This window comes from Melozone crissalis, unplaced genomic scaffold, assembly GCF_028551555.1.
Source record: "Melozone crissalis strain CALT ecotype California unplaced genomic scaffold, PUWL_Pcris_2 ptg000077l_1, whole genome shotgun sequence".
Classification (NCBI taxonomy): Eukaryota; Metazoa; Chordata; class Aves; order Passeriformes; family Passerellidae; genus Melozone; species Melozone crissalis.
Window position 1 is genome coordinate 1,003,170 of NW_026535854.1, and position 14,994 is coordinate 1,018,163.

At 45.4% G+C, this 14,994-nt stretch overlaps 1 non-coding gene across 1 annotated transcript; it reads left to right on the plus strand.

The window, feature by feature from the left end:
- Positions 1-527: 527 nt before the first annotated feature.
- Positions 528-731, plus strand: LOC128946201 (small nucleolar RNA SNORA74). The gene has a single exon (XR_008483948.1). It is a non-coding gene; the product is annotated as a small nucleolar RNA SNORA74 (small nucleolar RNA).
- Positions 732-14,994: the final 14,263 nt, after the last annotated feature.

Here is a 14,994-nt window from a genome sequence, read left to right on the forward strand (position 1 = left end):
TTGCTGTTTAGCTTTGTGAATACAGATGGAACTAATGGCTTATTTGTGATGTTTCTGCTGTCCTCTCTTTAGGCCTTCAGCCGATGACCGATGGCGGTGACCCGCCCGCAGGAGCAGCTCTGAGGTGCCCCGGCCCCGTCGCGTGTGGAACCCTGAGCTGAGCTGTGCTGAGCTGTGCTGGGACAGCCGGGGAGGCGCTCCGGGAGGGCACTGGAGCCTGCGAGAGCAGATGTGAAGGGATAACCTGCCCGTGGGACACAGCAAGAGCTCTGGAGCCACATGGGTGAGGTGTGACCGTGAGCCAGCCTGGGAAAATGGGCAAAAATGTTTTGCTGTCTAAAAGGCCTCTGCTGGCTCCTGTGCTAGCCTCAGGTCCTCAGGGTGGAAATAACGTGGTTTTTCCAGAAATAAGTTTAGCTTATCTATTCCTCTTGCTGGATGAAGCCTTGATGAGAGTAGGTGTCATCAGAAAAGTGCCTCCACGTTTTTTCTGCCCTGTAAACCCCCCAGTTTTGGGGTTTTTGTCTCCCAGCAGTAGTCAGCTGCCTGTGGCTGCTCAGTGCCTGTGCCAGTGTTATGCTGCTGGGAGAGAAAGGTGCTGCTGAGCTTTCCTGGCACCAGCGAGGCCGTCCTTGTGCTCAGTGGTGCCAGGTTTTGGCAGCACTCTGCATGCCTGAGAGTGGAGTAACTCCTGCCCGTGGAGACAGGTGACTAGACTGTATGTGTTCATGCAGCAACAGGCAGCTTTATTGAGATCTAACTTCCTTATATAGATAAGAAGGCCCATGAAGGTAATCCTCATTGGCTGAGCCAGTTACTACTCAGCTAACCAGCCAATAGCAGCCTGAGTCTCCAATGGCCTGGGTCTGCTCTTACTGGTCGAATTACATAAGCAAGGTAATTATATAATAAATCACTTATGAAGTTGGAATTATTTATACTGTGTGGCCTACAGGCCAGATGTAGAGCATCACAGAGGAATAGCTCATAAATATGGAACTTGTGTGTGTCATAAAACCTCTATAGCTCATAAATATGGAACTTGTGTGTGTCATAAAACCTCTGTTCGCATGATGTTTGGGGCACTCGAATGGAGGAAGGATTCTCCAAGTGATCAGTGCTGCAATAAAAATGAATGCTTTTTGATACTCAAACTGTGTTAGAAAGTTTCTTTTTGGGTGATTTCAGTGTCAGTTCCACAAGGCCCTGTAGTTTCACAGTGGCCCCTTGGTTCTAAAGTGTCGCGATGGCCTCAGTCCCACAAGGCCCCACAATGTCCAAAGAGTCCCCTTAATTCCATGGGGCCCTGAAGAGCTACAATGGCCCCTGATGCCGAATTTTGCCCCAAAAGGCGATAATAAGCTGCCCAGAGACTAGATTTGAGGTCTATAGGCAGGAGGTATTTATTGACAACGCGTTGGAGAAATCACCAAGTGGATTTCTGAATTAGGTACAGCAAAAGCAGGTTTTTATACAATTTTGAACAAGAATTACATCATTTATTACATGCATATTCATAGGCAGGTAGGAATATAGGCGGAGTCTTCCGGGAACTCTTGGTCTTCCTTGGTTAAATTTTAAGCTTCTCCTAATTTGGGCATTTTCCTGTCATCCTTGGCATGTTTTTCCATGACTTGGCAGAAATCACTGTTGCACTTGGCTTGATTCTGACGGCTTGGCAGGTCACCTTAACTTTTTGGCTTCTACTTTCGCTTCTTCAAATATTCTAATTCCAAAGTTTCTTTTGTGAGTGTATTTTAGATTATTTATTAACTTATCTAATCAAAGTTTTCCCAAACAATGTATTTTAGGTTATTTATTAACTTCTGTGTTTCCCTTGATAGAGTGTCTTTTAATTCTTTTATTCCTCAGATCTTTTAATTCTTTTATTCCTCGGAAACTACTGTTCATTGTAATGAATGGCTTCATTCCCCCCTTTTCTTATAACTTACGAATTCTTTCGTCAAATTCTAATCCTATAGGGCGCTGGTACGCTCGTACCATAGCCCAAATCATTTGGGTCCTTTTCATTATGATTCTTAGTCTCCACCACATACAAATATTTGTGAGAGTTAATAGTAACAGAACTACAACTACTATTAGCATTGGGTGCACCAGGTAGTTAAAGACCTGTGTAGCTGTTGGGGAGTATCCTGTGAAGATATCCCACCAATGATGCTGGCCTACTTGTTCTACTTCGGTCAGGAAATCCTTTATTTTTTTCTGAATTATGTTCTACCTGCCATACCATTCGTTTAGTTGTTTGATTCACCTTTCGCACCAATTTCTCTATTTTAGGATGTGCAAGCATTGCTTTAAGGACTTTGACGTCCATCCCTATTTGTAATTTCGGTATCTCTTGATATAGGTTGAAATCTGCGTTAATTAGCTGTTGAGTCGTTATTGGGACAGTATAATGAAAGTCACAACCTACTATCTTGGTGAAGTTGCATACACAGAAGTTAGTGTTATTAGTCTCTTCTTGGCAATTATCTATAGTGATGTTGTCACAAGCTGTCCTCACGCAAGCGCACCCATTCCCTATATAGTATACTTGTGATTGTGTTCTATTATGCGGAAGCATTTCAAAAGTACATATACTATTCTCGGCATCTAAGCATAAATCTTCTGCTTCTACTACAGCGTTTTCGCAGATATAGCCTAATTGTCCTCTAGGAATGCATGCATCTATACTAACCGATTGCCATCTATTTTTGGAATTATCATAACTGGCCCAGACATTATGGTCTATTGGCTTAACAATGATATCTTGATGTATTGTCCCTAGAGTGAGGATAGGAAAGATAGCTCTTTCCTCTGCCGCGCTAATGGTGAGGACATAGGCTTCAATGTGTTCTTGTTGAGAGTCATAAGTGAAATTTACTAATTGCCACCAGGCTTGGTGGTCTTTTTCAAATTGTGTAGTATGATTGTCTTTTAATATTGTTTCTCTGATTTCTTGAGGTAATATACCTGCCGTTCCTTCTCTCATTATTCCTGCCGCTACTGATTGTACCCATTGTTGCGTCTGAGGGCATTGGATAGCTAGTGCTATTTCCTTGCTAAGTTCTCCTGTATAGTCAGCGAATTTCACAAAGTCCTCTGCAGTGTGGTTTGCTACCATGGTTAGCAATTTTACTACTAACGATTGTGTTTCTGCTAATGTAAGTATGGATGAACTGAGGGGCACTTTAAGCTTTCCTAAGTTTGATGTGACGGTACTTAATTTGTTCACTAAAACCTCTTGGTCTATCGTATTTAATATACCAAATCCTGTACCAATCCACCCACTTAGATCTCGTTGTGCTCTTCTGTGATGAGACCTTGCTGCTAGCCATGCATTCCATCCCTTTAGGCTTTGCTGTATAAATGGTTGGCAGTCCTTCTGTAAATACGTAATATCGGTGTGAACGTTCATCTGCACCTTTTTCAGAGAATAAGTGGGGTCTAACAATAATTTTTGTTCATTAGATCTTCTAATCACCTGAGGCCCTATAAAGGTTAGGTTGTGTACTGCTTTACATTCCACCGGTGGAGTGATTTCTTGGGGCAGGTCTAGGTCTGGATACAATGGGACCATGTCTCCCGGTAATGCCACCTTATATTGGACAGCACGCCTAGGGAAGCCAAAACCCCGCTCTGGCATTTTCAACTCCCTTTCGCATGTGAACGTCACCGACTGGTCTAATCTAAAGGCCATCTCACACTGCGCTCTCCCTTCCTCAGGACCACTAGAAACCACGATCTTTCCTGCAGGGGAGAGAAGAGGGTGGGGGTCGAGGGTTATGTTTCGAGGATGTAGTTCCCCAAGCGAATCTTCTGTATAGATTACCGAGTTTTGGGGTTGTGTTTGTGTTCCGAGTGGATCTTCCCTGAGATCACTCCACTGACATGAAATTGGGCCCTTTTGTTGGATCCAGACAGTGGGCTTGCCCATTTTCACTGGACTATAGGTAATTAGGTTATTTTCAGAGGCTGCTATCAAGGGTTGAATTGTTAATACTAGCCGCCTTGTTTTTCCTTCTACTGGGTCAAGTTCTCGACACCCAATTTGGATTTGGTCTCCCTTGTATGCTACCATGGAAGGCTGATTCCATACTTCACTCGCATATGGCTGTTGGTTACGTAAGGCATATACCTCAAAATAGGGTCCCTTTGATTCCGTTTCCAATTCCGGGTGGATACACTGGTGTGCATTAGACCATGGGTCCATTGAGGCGGAGTCTCGGGGAAGAATACTTATCAGTCCAATGATCAGGAGGGTCTGAGGTGAAGTCAGGATCATGGTGTCTGCTCCTCTTGTTTATTCCCCGGAGCTTTCTTGACCCGTGAGTAATGGATCCACGTAGGTCGCTCCTTGATCCGAACCGCGGTGAAGGTAGTCAGCAGCACTTGGAAAGGTCCCTCCCACTTTTCTTGTAGGGGTTTTCCTAAAAGATTCTTAACATACACCCAATCACCGGGATTAAACGGATGCAATTTGCAGTCAGGTTGTTTAGGCTGGTGCTCTATCACCACAGTAGCATTCTTATCGAACTGTTTCCCCACCATAATTACATAATCATAAATGTACTGATTACCGATTTGGTCTATAGCGTCTCCATTTATCGCTTGCATAGCATAAGGTCTACCATACAAAATTTCAAATGGGCTTAACTTTTCTTTTGATCTTGGTTTGACTCTCAACCTAAGCAGAGCAATAGGCAAAGCTTGATACCACTGCAAATTAGTCTCCTGGCATATTTTGGCAATTTGCTGTTTGATGAGATGATTCATCTTTTCCACTTGCCCACTGGCCTGTGGGCGGTAAGGCGTGTGTAATTGCCATTTGATTTGTAATGCTTTGCTTATTGCTCTTACCACTTTTGCGCAGAAATGTGTACCCCTATCCGAAGAAATGCTTTTTGGTACCCCAAACCGTGGAATAATTTCATTCAACAGCACTTTAGTCACTTCTCTTTCCTTATTTGTCCTGCAAGGGAATGCTTCAGGCCACCCAGAAAATGTGTCAGTTAATACCAACAAATACCGAAACCCCCCTTTTCTTGGGAGTTCAGAAAAATCAATTTGCCATACTTCACCTGGGAATTTACCTCAATTTATGGCTCCTTGGTGTACCTTGGTTCCCGTATTCGGGTTGTTTTTCAGACACCGCTCGCACTGGGATGTGACGTGCTTTATAGTGGTAAATAATTTCGGTCCTGCTATCCTGGCTTGCAAATATTGGTAAAGCGGATCTAGACCCCAATGGGCCTTTTCATGCTCCGTCTTTACAACCTGCCACATTAGGTTCCCTGGTATTACCAACTGTCCTGTCTCTAATCGTCCCCATCCACTGTCTAACAGTTTACCTTTATTTCTTTGAATCCATCTATGATCTGATTCCTGATAGTTTGGTTGGAGGTTTACATCCAGCTCCCCTGGTATCAGAGCTGTTATATTTGCCTTTCCGGTCCTTGCAGCAGCTAATTTAGCTTCTGCATCTGCCTTTCTATTCCCAACTTCTGGAATAGTGTTACCTTTTAGATGTCCTTTACAATGCATTATGGCCACTTGTGCTGGGAGTTGGACTGCTTCTAGCAATCGTAGAATCTCCTCTGCATGTTTGACTGTTTTCCCTTGAGTAGTCAACAGTCCTCTTTCTTTCCAGATGGCTCCATGAGCGTGAACAACGGAGAAGGCATACTTAGAGTCTGTCCAAATATTTATTCGCATGTTCTCTGCCAATTCCAGGGCTCGAGTCAGAGCTATCAATTCTGCCTTCTGGGCTGAGGTCCCTGCAGGCAAAGGGTTTGACTCGATTACCTTTTCTGTGGTAGTTACTGCATAACCAGCCATTCTTATTCCTTGTTTTACGAAGCTGCTACCATCCGAGAACCAATCATCTGCATCTTCGAATGGCTCTTCCTTGAGATCCGGGCGACTGGAGTAAACGGCTTCGATTGTTTCCAGGCAATCGTGCTCGATGGGTTCTGCTGAGGTCTTTCCTTCTAGGAATGAAGCTGGGTTTACAACGTTAGTTACCTGAATAGTAACATCATCTGACTCAGCCAAGATAGCTTGATACTTTAGGAATCTGGAAGGTGACAGCCAGTGATTCCCTTTCTGCTCTAACACAGCAGACACAGTATGAGCCACTAACACAGTCATTTTCTGGCCCAGCGTGAGCTTTCTGGCCTCTTCAATGTTGATTATCACTGCGGCCACTGCTCTCAGGCAGCCAGGCCATCCTTTACTCACTTCATCCAACTGTTTGGAGAAGTAGGCCACAGCCCTTTTATGTGGTCCTAACTGTTGTGCTAGGACTCCTAGGGCCATTCCTTGTCGCTCATGAGAAAACAGCCAGAATGGTTTTGTCACGTCTGGGAGACCCAAGGCTGGTGCTCTCATGAGTTCCTGCTTCAGTCTCTTATAGGCTCCCTTTGCCTCGGGGGTCCAAACTAGAATACCCTTACTTTCCTTCAGTAAATCATAGAGTGGTTTGGCGAGTATTCCGTATTGATAGATCCATAGCCGACACCAACCGGTCATCCCCAGGAAAGCGCGCAAATCTCTCACCGTCTCTGGTCTAGGCATTTGGCAGATGGCTTCTTTCCTGGCTGCTCCCAGGGATCGCTGTCCTCTGGAAACTTCATATCCCAGATACACCACTTCTTCTTGCACCAGCTGTGCTTTCTGTTGAGAAACTCGATATCCACTTAAACCCAGAAAGTTTAACAGGGAAATAGTCCATTCAATGCATTCTTCTTCTGTTTCTGTTGCTATTAGGAGGTCGTCTACGTATTGCAAAAGAGTACCATCTCCCAGCGGCCTTTCCCACTGTTCTAATTCTTTGGCTAACTGATTCCCAAAAATCGTAGGGCTGTTTTTGTATCCTTTTGGCAACACCGTCCAGGTGAGTTGGGCTTTTCTTCCCCTATCTACAGATTCCCATTCAAACGCAAAGATCTTTTGGCTCTCCGGAGCTAAAGGAAGGCAGAAGAATGCGTCTTTTAAATCTAACACTGTGAACCATGTCAAATTATCTTTTAATTTAGTTAAGAGTGTGTAAGGGTTAGCAACTACCGGATGTAGCGTCTTGGTTATCTCATTTACTGCCCTCAGGTCCTGGACTAATCTATAAGCTCCATTAGGTTTCTTTACTGGCAGAATTGGGGTGTTAAAATCTGATTCACATTCTATCAATAAACCTAATTCTAAAAACCTTTTGATTATGGGCTCAATTCCCTTTCTATCTTCTAACCTCAGTGGGTATTGTTTCCTAACTACCGGCCTCACTCCAGGTATAAGTTCAATAATGATAGGTGTTGCTTGTTTCGATCTCCCAGGTATATCGGTAGCCCATACTAATGGATATGTTTTACTCAGGATACGCTCAATATTGTGGCCTTCAGGCTTCGGTTCTATTGAAGCCCTAAAGCAGATAGCCTTCCAGAAGTAATGGGTTAAAACATAGAATGAGAAGCATGTAAAGAAGGGCCTGGCACTAGAACACACGGAGAAAGCACAGCACCAGGAAAACAGAGCAATAAATTAGATAAAAGGTAGAGCATCATGACAGGGGAAGAGATAAGTATAGGAGAAACTAATAAGCCAAGCAGGTTTAGAGCCAGCAATGTCAAAACGACCCTATGGGTTTTGCCAAGCCACGGGATCCAAGCCAAATACACCGGGAATTGACCAAATTAGGAAAAGAGTTCAAAAGTTTAAAGAGGAAGACTCATCAGAAAGACCCCGTCTATGATGAAGGCAACAGGAACGACCACCTGAAAATTCCCCAAAAGAGATGTCTCCACCTACGCTCCGCCCACGCTCCGCCTACACCACGCCCCATATGAATATGCATGATTATGTATCTGATCTGATGTAATCCTATACCCAAAATTGTATATAAGACTTGCTTTGCTATGAGAACTTAGAAATCCATTTTGTGATTTCTCCGACGCGTCGCTAATAAAAATACCTCCTGCTTAATTGACTTAAGCTGAGTCTGATTAGGCAGTCACCCTGCCTGTTTGGGGCAAAATTTGGCATCATTTTCTGGCGGCCACGAAGGGACCTATGGCACCAGACAGGAGATCCAAGCCTTAAGGGTCCTCTCCCGGGCCCGGGTCTGGGGTCGGGGTCTTCTGGGCGCCTCTGACGGCTTTTCGTCGGGAGAAGCTCCTTCCCTGGACCGGTGCTCTCGGATGGACGCTGGCTGCATCTCCTGCTCAATTAAGAGGTATTTGAATTGCCTATTGGCTTTAAGAGGTATTTGAATTGTTTGTTGGTTTTGGGATAAAGCGCTTTGTTTGGAAAACGAGGGTCAGACGTGACCGCTCGCAGGGTAAGCCGGAGGGACGCCTCGGTAAAAATCCCTGATTTTACGGGTTAAAGTCCCGTAAATACGGGTTAAAGTCCCGTAAATAGAGTACAAAAGGAAACGACTAGGTTATGGTAGAGAAGAGTTGAACTTGGTATCCTTGGTTTGTTTTGCTGTATGGGAGATTGCCTATTGTTCTTTGAGAGCGGGAGAAAGATGTGTTAATTGGTGGTTTTATGTGTTTGTCTTATGTGTCCGCTGTAAAATTTTATAGGGGATGCTTTTATTACTTTCTATGTAAACAGATTGGAAATGTATGTGCATGAACTTGGCAAACTGGTATCTCACGGTCTGCAGGCGACCTCTCGTGGCCCTACCTGGTAAACAGTCCGTTCTGATATAGACCATAAGGCAGGAACTGTTTCATAAAGATGTGTGGGTGAGAGTGAATGAGACGCAGCATCGCTGCGAAGCGAGAGGGAGTCCCGCTCCGCATTTCCTGTTCTTCGCGAGAAGCCAGGTCGGAAACGGACAAAGCGATTGGAAATTGTGTGTATGAAGAGTTAAAATCAATTGACATACAGTATTTGCGAAAAGAGACTGTTCCGGTTAAACAGAAAACGCAGACACAGGGAATAGCCATGGGAAGCCAACAGAGTAAAGATATAAATATGAAAACCCCTTTAGGATGTATCTTAAAACACTGGAAGGACCTGGGAGGGATTCCAGGGGGAAACATAAGTAAAAAAACACTTCTTAAGTATTGCACACAATGGTGGCCTCTGTACCGTCTTGATGACGGAGAAAAGTGGCCACCAGAGGGGACAACTAACTATAATACCATTTTACAACTTATGCTCTTCCTCCGACGGCTCAATAAATAGGATGAGGTAATATACGCAGACATGTTTTTCACCCTAAGGAATAAACCTGAGTGGCAAAAGGGATGTGGAATTAATGTAGCCCCTCAGGACCCCCTAGTATTGGCTTTGGAAAGAGATAAGAAAGGTCCAAAGTCAAAGGACCGTTGCTGTGATGCATGCAGTATTGGACAGCAGTGTCTCAAGTTAACAAGGAGGGATAGTGGAAAGGAGAGCGAAATAAGCTTGTGGGAATACCATCCATTCGCTCCAGGGCGGGAAGGACCCCTTCCCGGACCAAAAGAGGAACAAGGGGATCCTAGCCCATTAAAGGAATTGGAGCAGTGGTGGAAATCTAAGTTTGGACGCAGTCCTCAGAAACTAGACAACGGCTGGGAGGAGGGTAGCCCATCAAAATCGGGGATTAGCGAGGGAAAGGGCAGCCCTCAGGAACTAGGTAGCCCACAGGGGTCGGGGAGCTATGTTGACAGCCCACCCAGACTGGAGCTCGAAAGGGAAGAAGGCAGTCCATTGGGAGAAGAGAGCCGGGGGGAGACACGCAGCCCGCCCAAGCTTAGTCCATACGGGGATAGTAACACATCCAGAAATGGGGGTGACTGTAGAATGGAAACTAACACACCAAGGACTGGTGTTTGCAGAATGGAAACCAGCACACCAAAGGCTGGGGACAAGAGCGACTCATGGGGGGGCGACGTCCCTGAATTAAAATATAAGGGGAGTGGTAATGTGACATGCGAAAAGGAGACAGAGAACAACTCGCAGAGATTGAGTATAATAATACAGATAAAGGATAAAAGAGATGGGAAAGCAGCAGAGGATGAGAGGGGTAGTAGCCCGGGGCAGGATAAGGGTCGACAGATATTAGGGGGACGACAGACCCAGGACGGGAGTCGGACGGACTGTGTAATAGAGATAGGAGGTGAAAATGAGGAACTGGACATAGAGGCACAGGAAGAGAACCCCGGGGCAAGGACCAGTCACTCGCATTATACCAGATCTGTGGCACGGGGGGAAACAAAGCAAAGAGAGGAGGGGAACCATACGATAGCTCCTCTCCGACAAATTATGCCAATGGTAGGGGAAAAGACTAGAGTAAAGGTGCCGTTCTCGACAAGTGATTTGAACAATTGGAGGGATGAAGCAAAAAATTTTAGGAGAAATCCGGAGGGAGTAGCAAAGAGATTTGAATTAATGGCGAAGAATTTAGATATTGATTGGGAGGATATAGAAGTGATGCTGTCGGAGCTGACAGATACAGAAAGGGGGCTTGTGTTGGAAACAGGGAGACAACATGCTCAAGTGTTACCGGGGAGAATAGAAGATAATTTTCCCAGCAGTAAACCAGAATGGGACCCAGGTAACGCGGATCATTATCAACGGTTGGTGCAGTATAGGAAACTGATAGCGATGGGCTTGCGTAATGCAATCCCTAAGGCTATCAACTGGTCAGTGCTATATAACATCAGGCAAGGAAAGGATGAGACCCCATCGGAGTTCTTGGACAGACTCAGGGCGGCAATGAGACAATACACACCCCTAGACCCGGCAACAGAAGAAGGGAAACAGCACCTGCTAGGGTTAATGATGGGACAGAGTAACCCAGACATCAGGAAGAAGTTACAAAAGCTTGAGCACCCAGCAAACAAAAACCTAGAGACACTGCTAAATGAGGCATGGAAGGTATATAATAATAGAGAAGCAGAAGAGAAGAAAAAGGAAGACAGGAGGATAGCCCGAGTGGTGGCTGTAGCAGTGGCAGCTCAAAAGACAGGTTACCCGGAACCTGGAACTCGAGGAAGGGGTAGAGGCAACCCAATGGGAAGGGGAGGGAGACTCCAGCCCCACCCCACTAGGGTAGGGCCAAATCAATGTGCACACTGCCTACAGATGGGGCACTGGAGGCGAGAATGTCCCCAGCTGAGGGAAAGATTTATGGCCACTACCACCACCACACATCAGGATAGTGAATGACGGGGACCGGTGGGCCGTACCCTAGCAGACCCACTGGTTAAAATGGAGCTAGGGGAAGGTAAAAAGGAATTGCGATTTTTAATTGATACGGGAGCAACTTTTTCGGTTTTAAATCAGGAATTGGTACCTAAAAGTGATGAATTTGTACAAGTTGTGGGAGCAACAGGCCAACCAGAAAAAGCTTACTTTTTGAAACCCATTAAATACAAAATTGGGAAACAAATGGGAATACATCAGTTCCTGTATTTACCAAATTCACCAAAGCCCTTATTGGGAAGAGACCTATTGGAAAACCTGGGAGCCATAATAAAGTTCAACAAGGACAAATTGGAATTTCAAGTAAACGATGAACAACTGATTACAGCCCTAAGCCTAACAATCAGTTGTGTGGAACCCAAACCTGAGAACCACAATTTCGAGCAAATCCTGAGCAAGACTTATCCATTGGTATGGGCTACAGATATACCTGGAAAATCAAAACGAGCGACACCGATTGTTGTCGAACTTAAGGTCGGGGCAAGACCGGTGGTAAGAAAACAATACCCTCTGAGGATAGAAGACAGAAAGGGAATTGAGCCCATAATCAAAAGGTTTTTAGAACTAGGGTTATTGGTAGAATGTGAATCGGACTTTAATACACCGATCTTGCCAGTAAAGAAACCTAATGGAACGTATAGGCTCGTTCAGGATCTGAGGGCAGTAAACGAAATAACCAAGACATTACACCCGGTGGTTGCTAATCCATATACGCTTTTAACTAGGCTAAAGGATAGCCTGGCCTGGTTCACCGTATTAGATTTGAAAGACGCATTCTTCTGCCTTCCCTTAGCCCCCGAGAGTCAAAGGATTTTTGCCTTTGAGTGGGAATCAGTAGATAGGGGGAGAAAGACCCAACTTACCTGGACACGGTTGCCCCAAGGCTGGTCTAACTCGCCCACGATCTTTGGGAATCAGTTAGCCAAAGAATTAGAACAATGGGAAGGGCCGCCGGGAGATGGCGCTCTCCTGCAGTACGTAGACGACCTCCTAATAGCGACAGTGACGGAGGAAGAATGCATTGAATGGACTATTTCCTTGTTGAATTTCCTGGGTTTAAGTGGATATCGAGTCTCTCAACAGAAAGCACAACTGGTGCAAAAGGAAGTGGTGTACTTGGGATACGAAATCTCCAGAGGACAGCGATCCCTGGGAGCAGCCAGGAAAGAGGCCATCTGCCAGATGCCCAAACCAGAGACGGTGAGAGACCTGCGCGCCTTTCTGGGGATGACAGGTTGGTGTCGGCTATGGATCTACCAGTATGGGATACTCGCTAAACCATTGTATGATTTGCTAAAAGAAACCAAGAATGTCCTAGTTTGGACTCCCGAGGCGGAAGGGGCCTTTAAGAGGCTGAAGCGGGAGCTGATGAGAGCACCAGCCTTAGGTCTCCCAGATGTGTCAAAACCATTCTGGCTATTTTCCCATGAGCGGCAAGGGATGGCCCTAGGAGTACTGGCACAGCAGTTGGGACCACACAAGAGAGCTGTGGCCTACTTCTCCAAGCGATTGGATGAAGTAAGTAAAGGATGGCCAGGCTGTCTGAGGGCAGTGGCCGCAGTAATAATTAACATAGAAGAGGCCAGGAAGTTTACGCTGGGCCAAAAGGTGACTGTGTTAGTATCCCACACTGTGTCAGCTGTGCTGGAACAGAAAGGCAACCATTGGTTGTCGCCTTCCAGATTTTTAAAGTACCAGGCCATCCTGGCTGAATCAGATGATGTAACCATTCAGGTAACTAATATTGTGAACCCAGCTTCATTCTTAGAAGGAAGAGCTCCAGCAGAACCCATCGAACATGACTGCCTGGAAACAATTGAAGCCGTCTACTCCAGTCGCCCAGATCTCAAAGAAGAGCCGTTCGAAGGCGCGGACAACTGGTTTTCGGATGGCAGCAGCTTCGTGAGGCAAGGAGTAAGAATGGCTGGCTATGCAGTCACCACTACAGAGAGGGTAATTGAGTCAAACCCCCTGCCTGCAGGGACTTCATCTCAAAAAGCAGAGCTGATAGCCCTGACCCGAGCCCTGGAATTAGCAGAGAACATGCAAATTAATATATGGACAGACTCTAAATATGCCTTTTCTGTCGTACATGCTCATGGAGCCATCTGGAAAGAAAGAGGACTGTTGACTACACAAGGAAAAACAGTCAAACATGCAGGAGAGGTTCTGCGACTGCTGGAGGCGGTCCAACTCCCAACACAGGTGGCCATAATGCATTGCAAGGGACATTTGAAAGGCAATACTATTCCAGAAATAGGGAACAGGAAGGCAGATACAGAAGCTAAATTGGTGGCCATAAGAAATAAGGAAGCGGAAATAGCGGCCCTAATACCAGGGGAGCTGGATATCAATATCCAGCCAGATTACCAAGAATCAGATCATAAGTGGATTCAAAGGAATAAGGGCAAAATACTAGAAAATGGTTGGGGTCGATTAGAAACAGGACAGTTAGTGATACCAGGAAACGTGATGTGGCAGTTTGTGAAGGCAGAACATGAGAAGGCCCATTGGGGCCTAGATTCGCTTTACCAATATTTGCAGACCAGAATAGCAGGACCAAAATTATTTACTACTATAAAACACGTTACGTCCCAGTGTGAACGGTGTCTGAAGAACAACCCAAACACAGGAACCAAAGTACACCTAGGAGCTATAAACCGAGGTAAATTCCCAGGTGAGATATGGCAAATTGATTTTTCTGAACTCCCAAGAAAAGGGGGGTTTCGGTACCTGTTGGTATTAACTGACACATTTTCTGGGTGGCCTGAAGCATTCCCCTGTAGGACAAATAAGGAAAGAGAGGTAACTAGAGTACTATTGAATGAAATTATTCCACGGTTTGGGGTACCGAAGAGCATTTCTTCAGATAGAGGTACACATTTCTGTGCAAAAGTAGTGAAAGCAATAAGCAAAGCATTACAAATCAATTGGCAATTGCACACGCCCTACCGTCCACAGGCCAGTGGGCAAGTGGAAAAGATGAATCATCTTATCAAACAGCAAATTGCTAAAATATGCCAAGAGACTAATTTGCAGTGGTATCAAGCTTTGCCTATTGCTCTGCTGAGACTGAGAGTCAAGCCAAGATCGAAGGAAAAGTTAAGTCCTTTTGAAATTCTATATGGTAGACCTTATGCTATGCAAGCTGTAAATGGGGATGTCATAGACCAGATTGGTAATCAATACATTTACGATTATGTAATTGCGGTGGGGAAACAGTTTGATAAGAATGCTGCTGTGATGATAGAGCACCAACCTAAGCAACCGGATTACAAATTGCATCCGTTTAACCCCGGGGATTGGGTGTATGTTAAGAATCTTTCAGGAAAACCCCTACAAGAAAAGTGGGAGGGACCTTTCCAAGTGCTGCTGACTACCTTCACCGCGGTTCGGATCAAGGAACGACCTACGTGGATCCACTATTCACGGGTCAAGAGAGCTCCGGAAAACCAACAAGAGGAGATTAAACCTGCCCTAGATGTACAGACTTCTGAGTCAGCTGTCTCCGCAGGATCACGTGAGAATCCAACATAAACTAACATTGACTTTGCCAAAACCTTTATCTCTCATAGCAGAATTTAATGCCGAAGCTAGAGCTGCATTGCGTAGCACGCCAATACAGTGGATAGGGTGGGTCGAAACGTACAGTCAACAAGGACCTGACCCACAGGACCCTATTCACGATCGGCCGTGCTTTGGATGTGGGGAAAGAAATTGTGTGGGACTAATTGGATTTCTTTGTGGAGGTTGCGATAGAAAATTTTGGAACGTACAAAGTTGTTTACTGGACCTCCAATG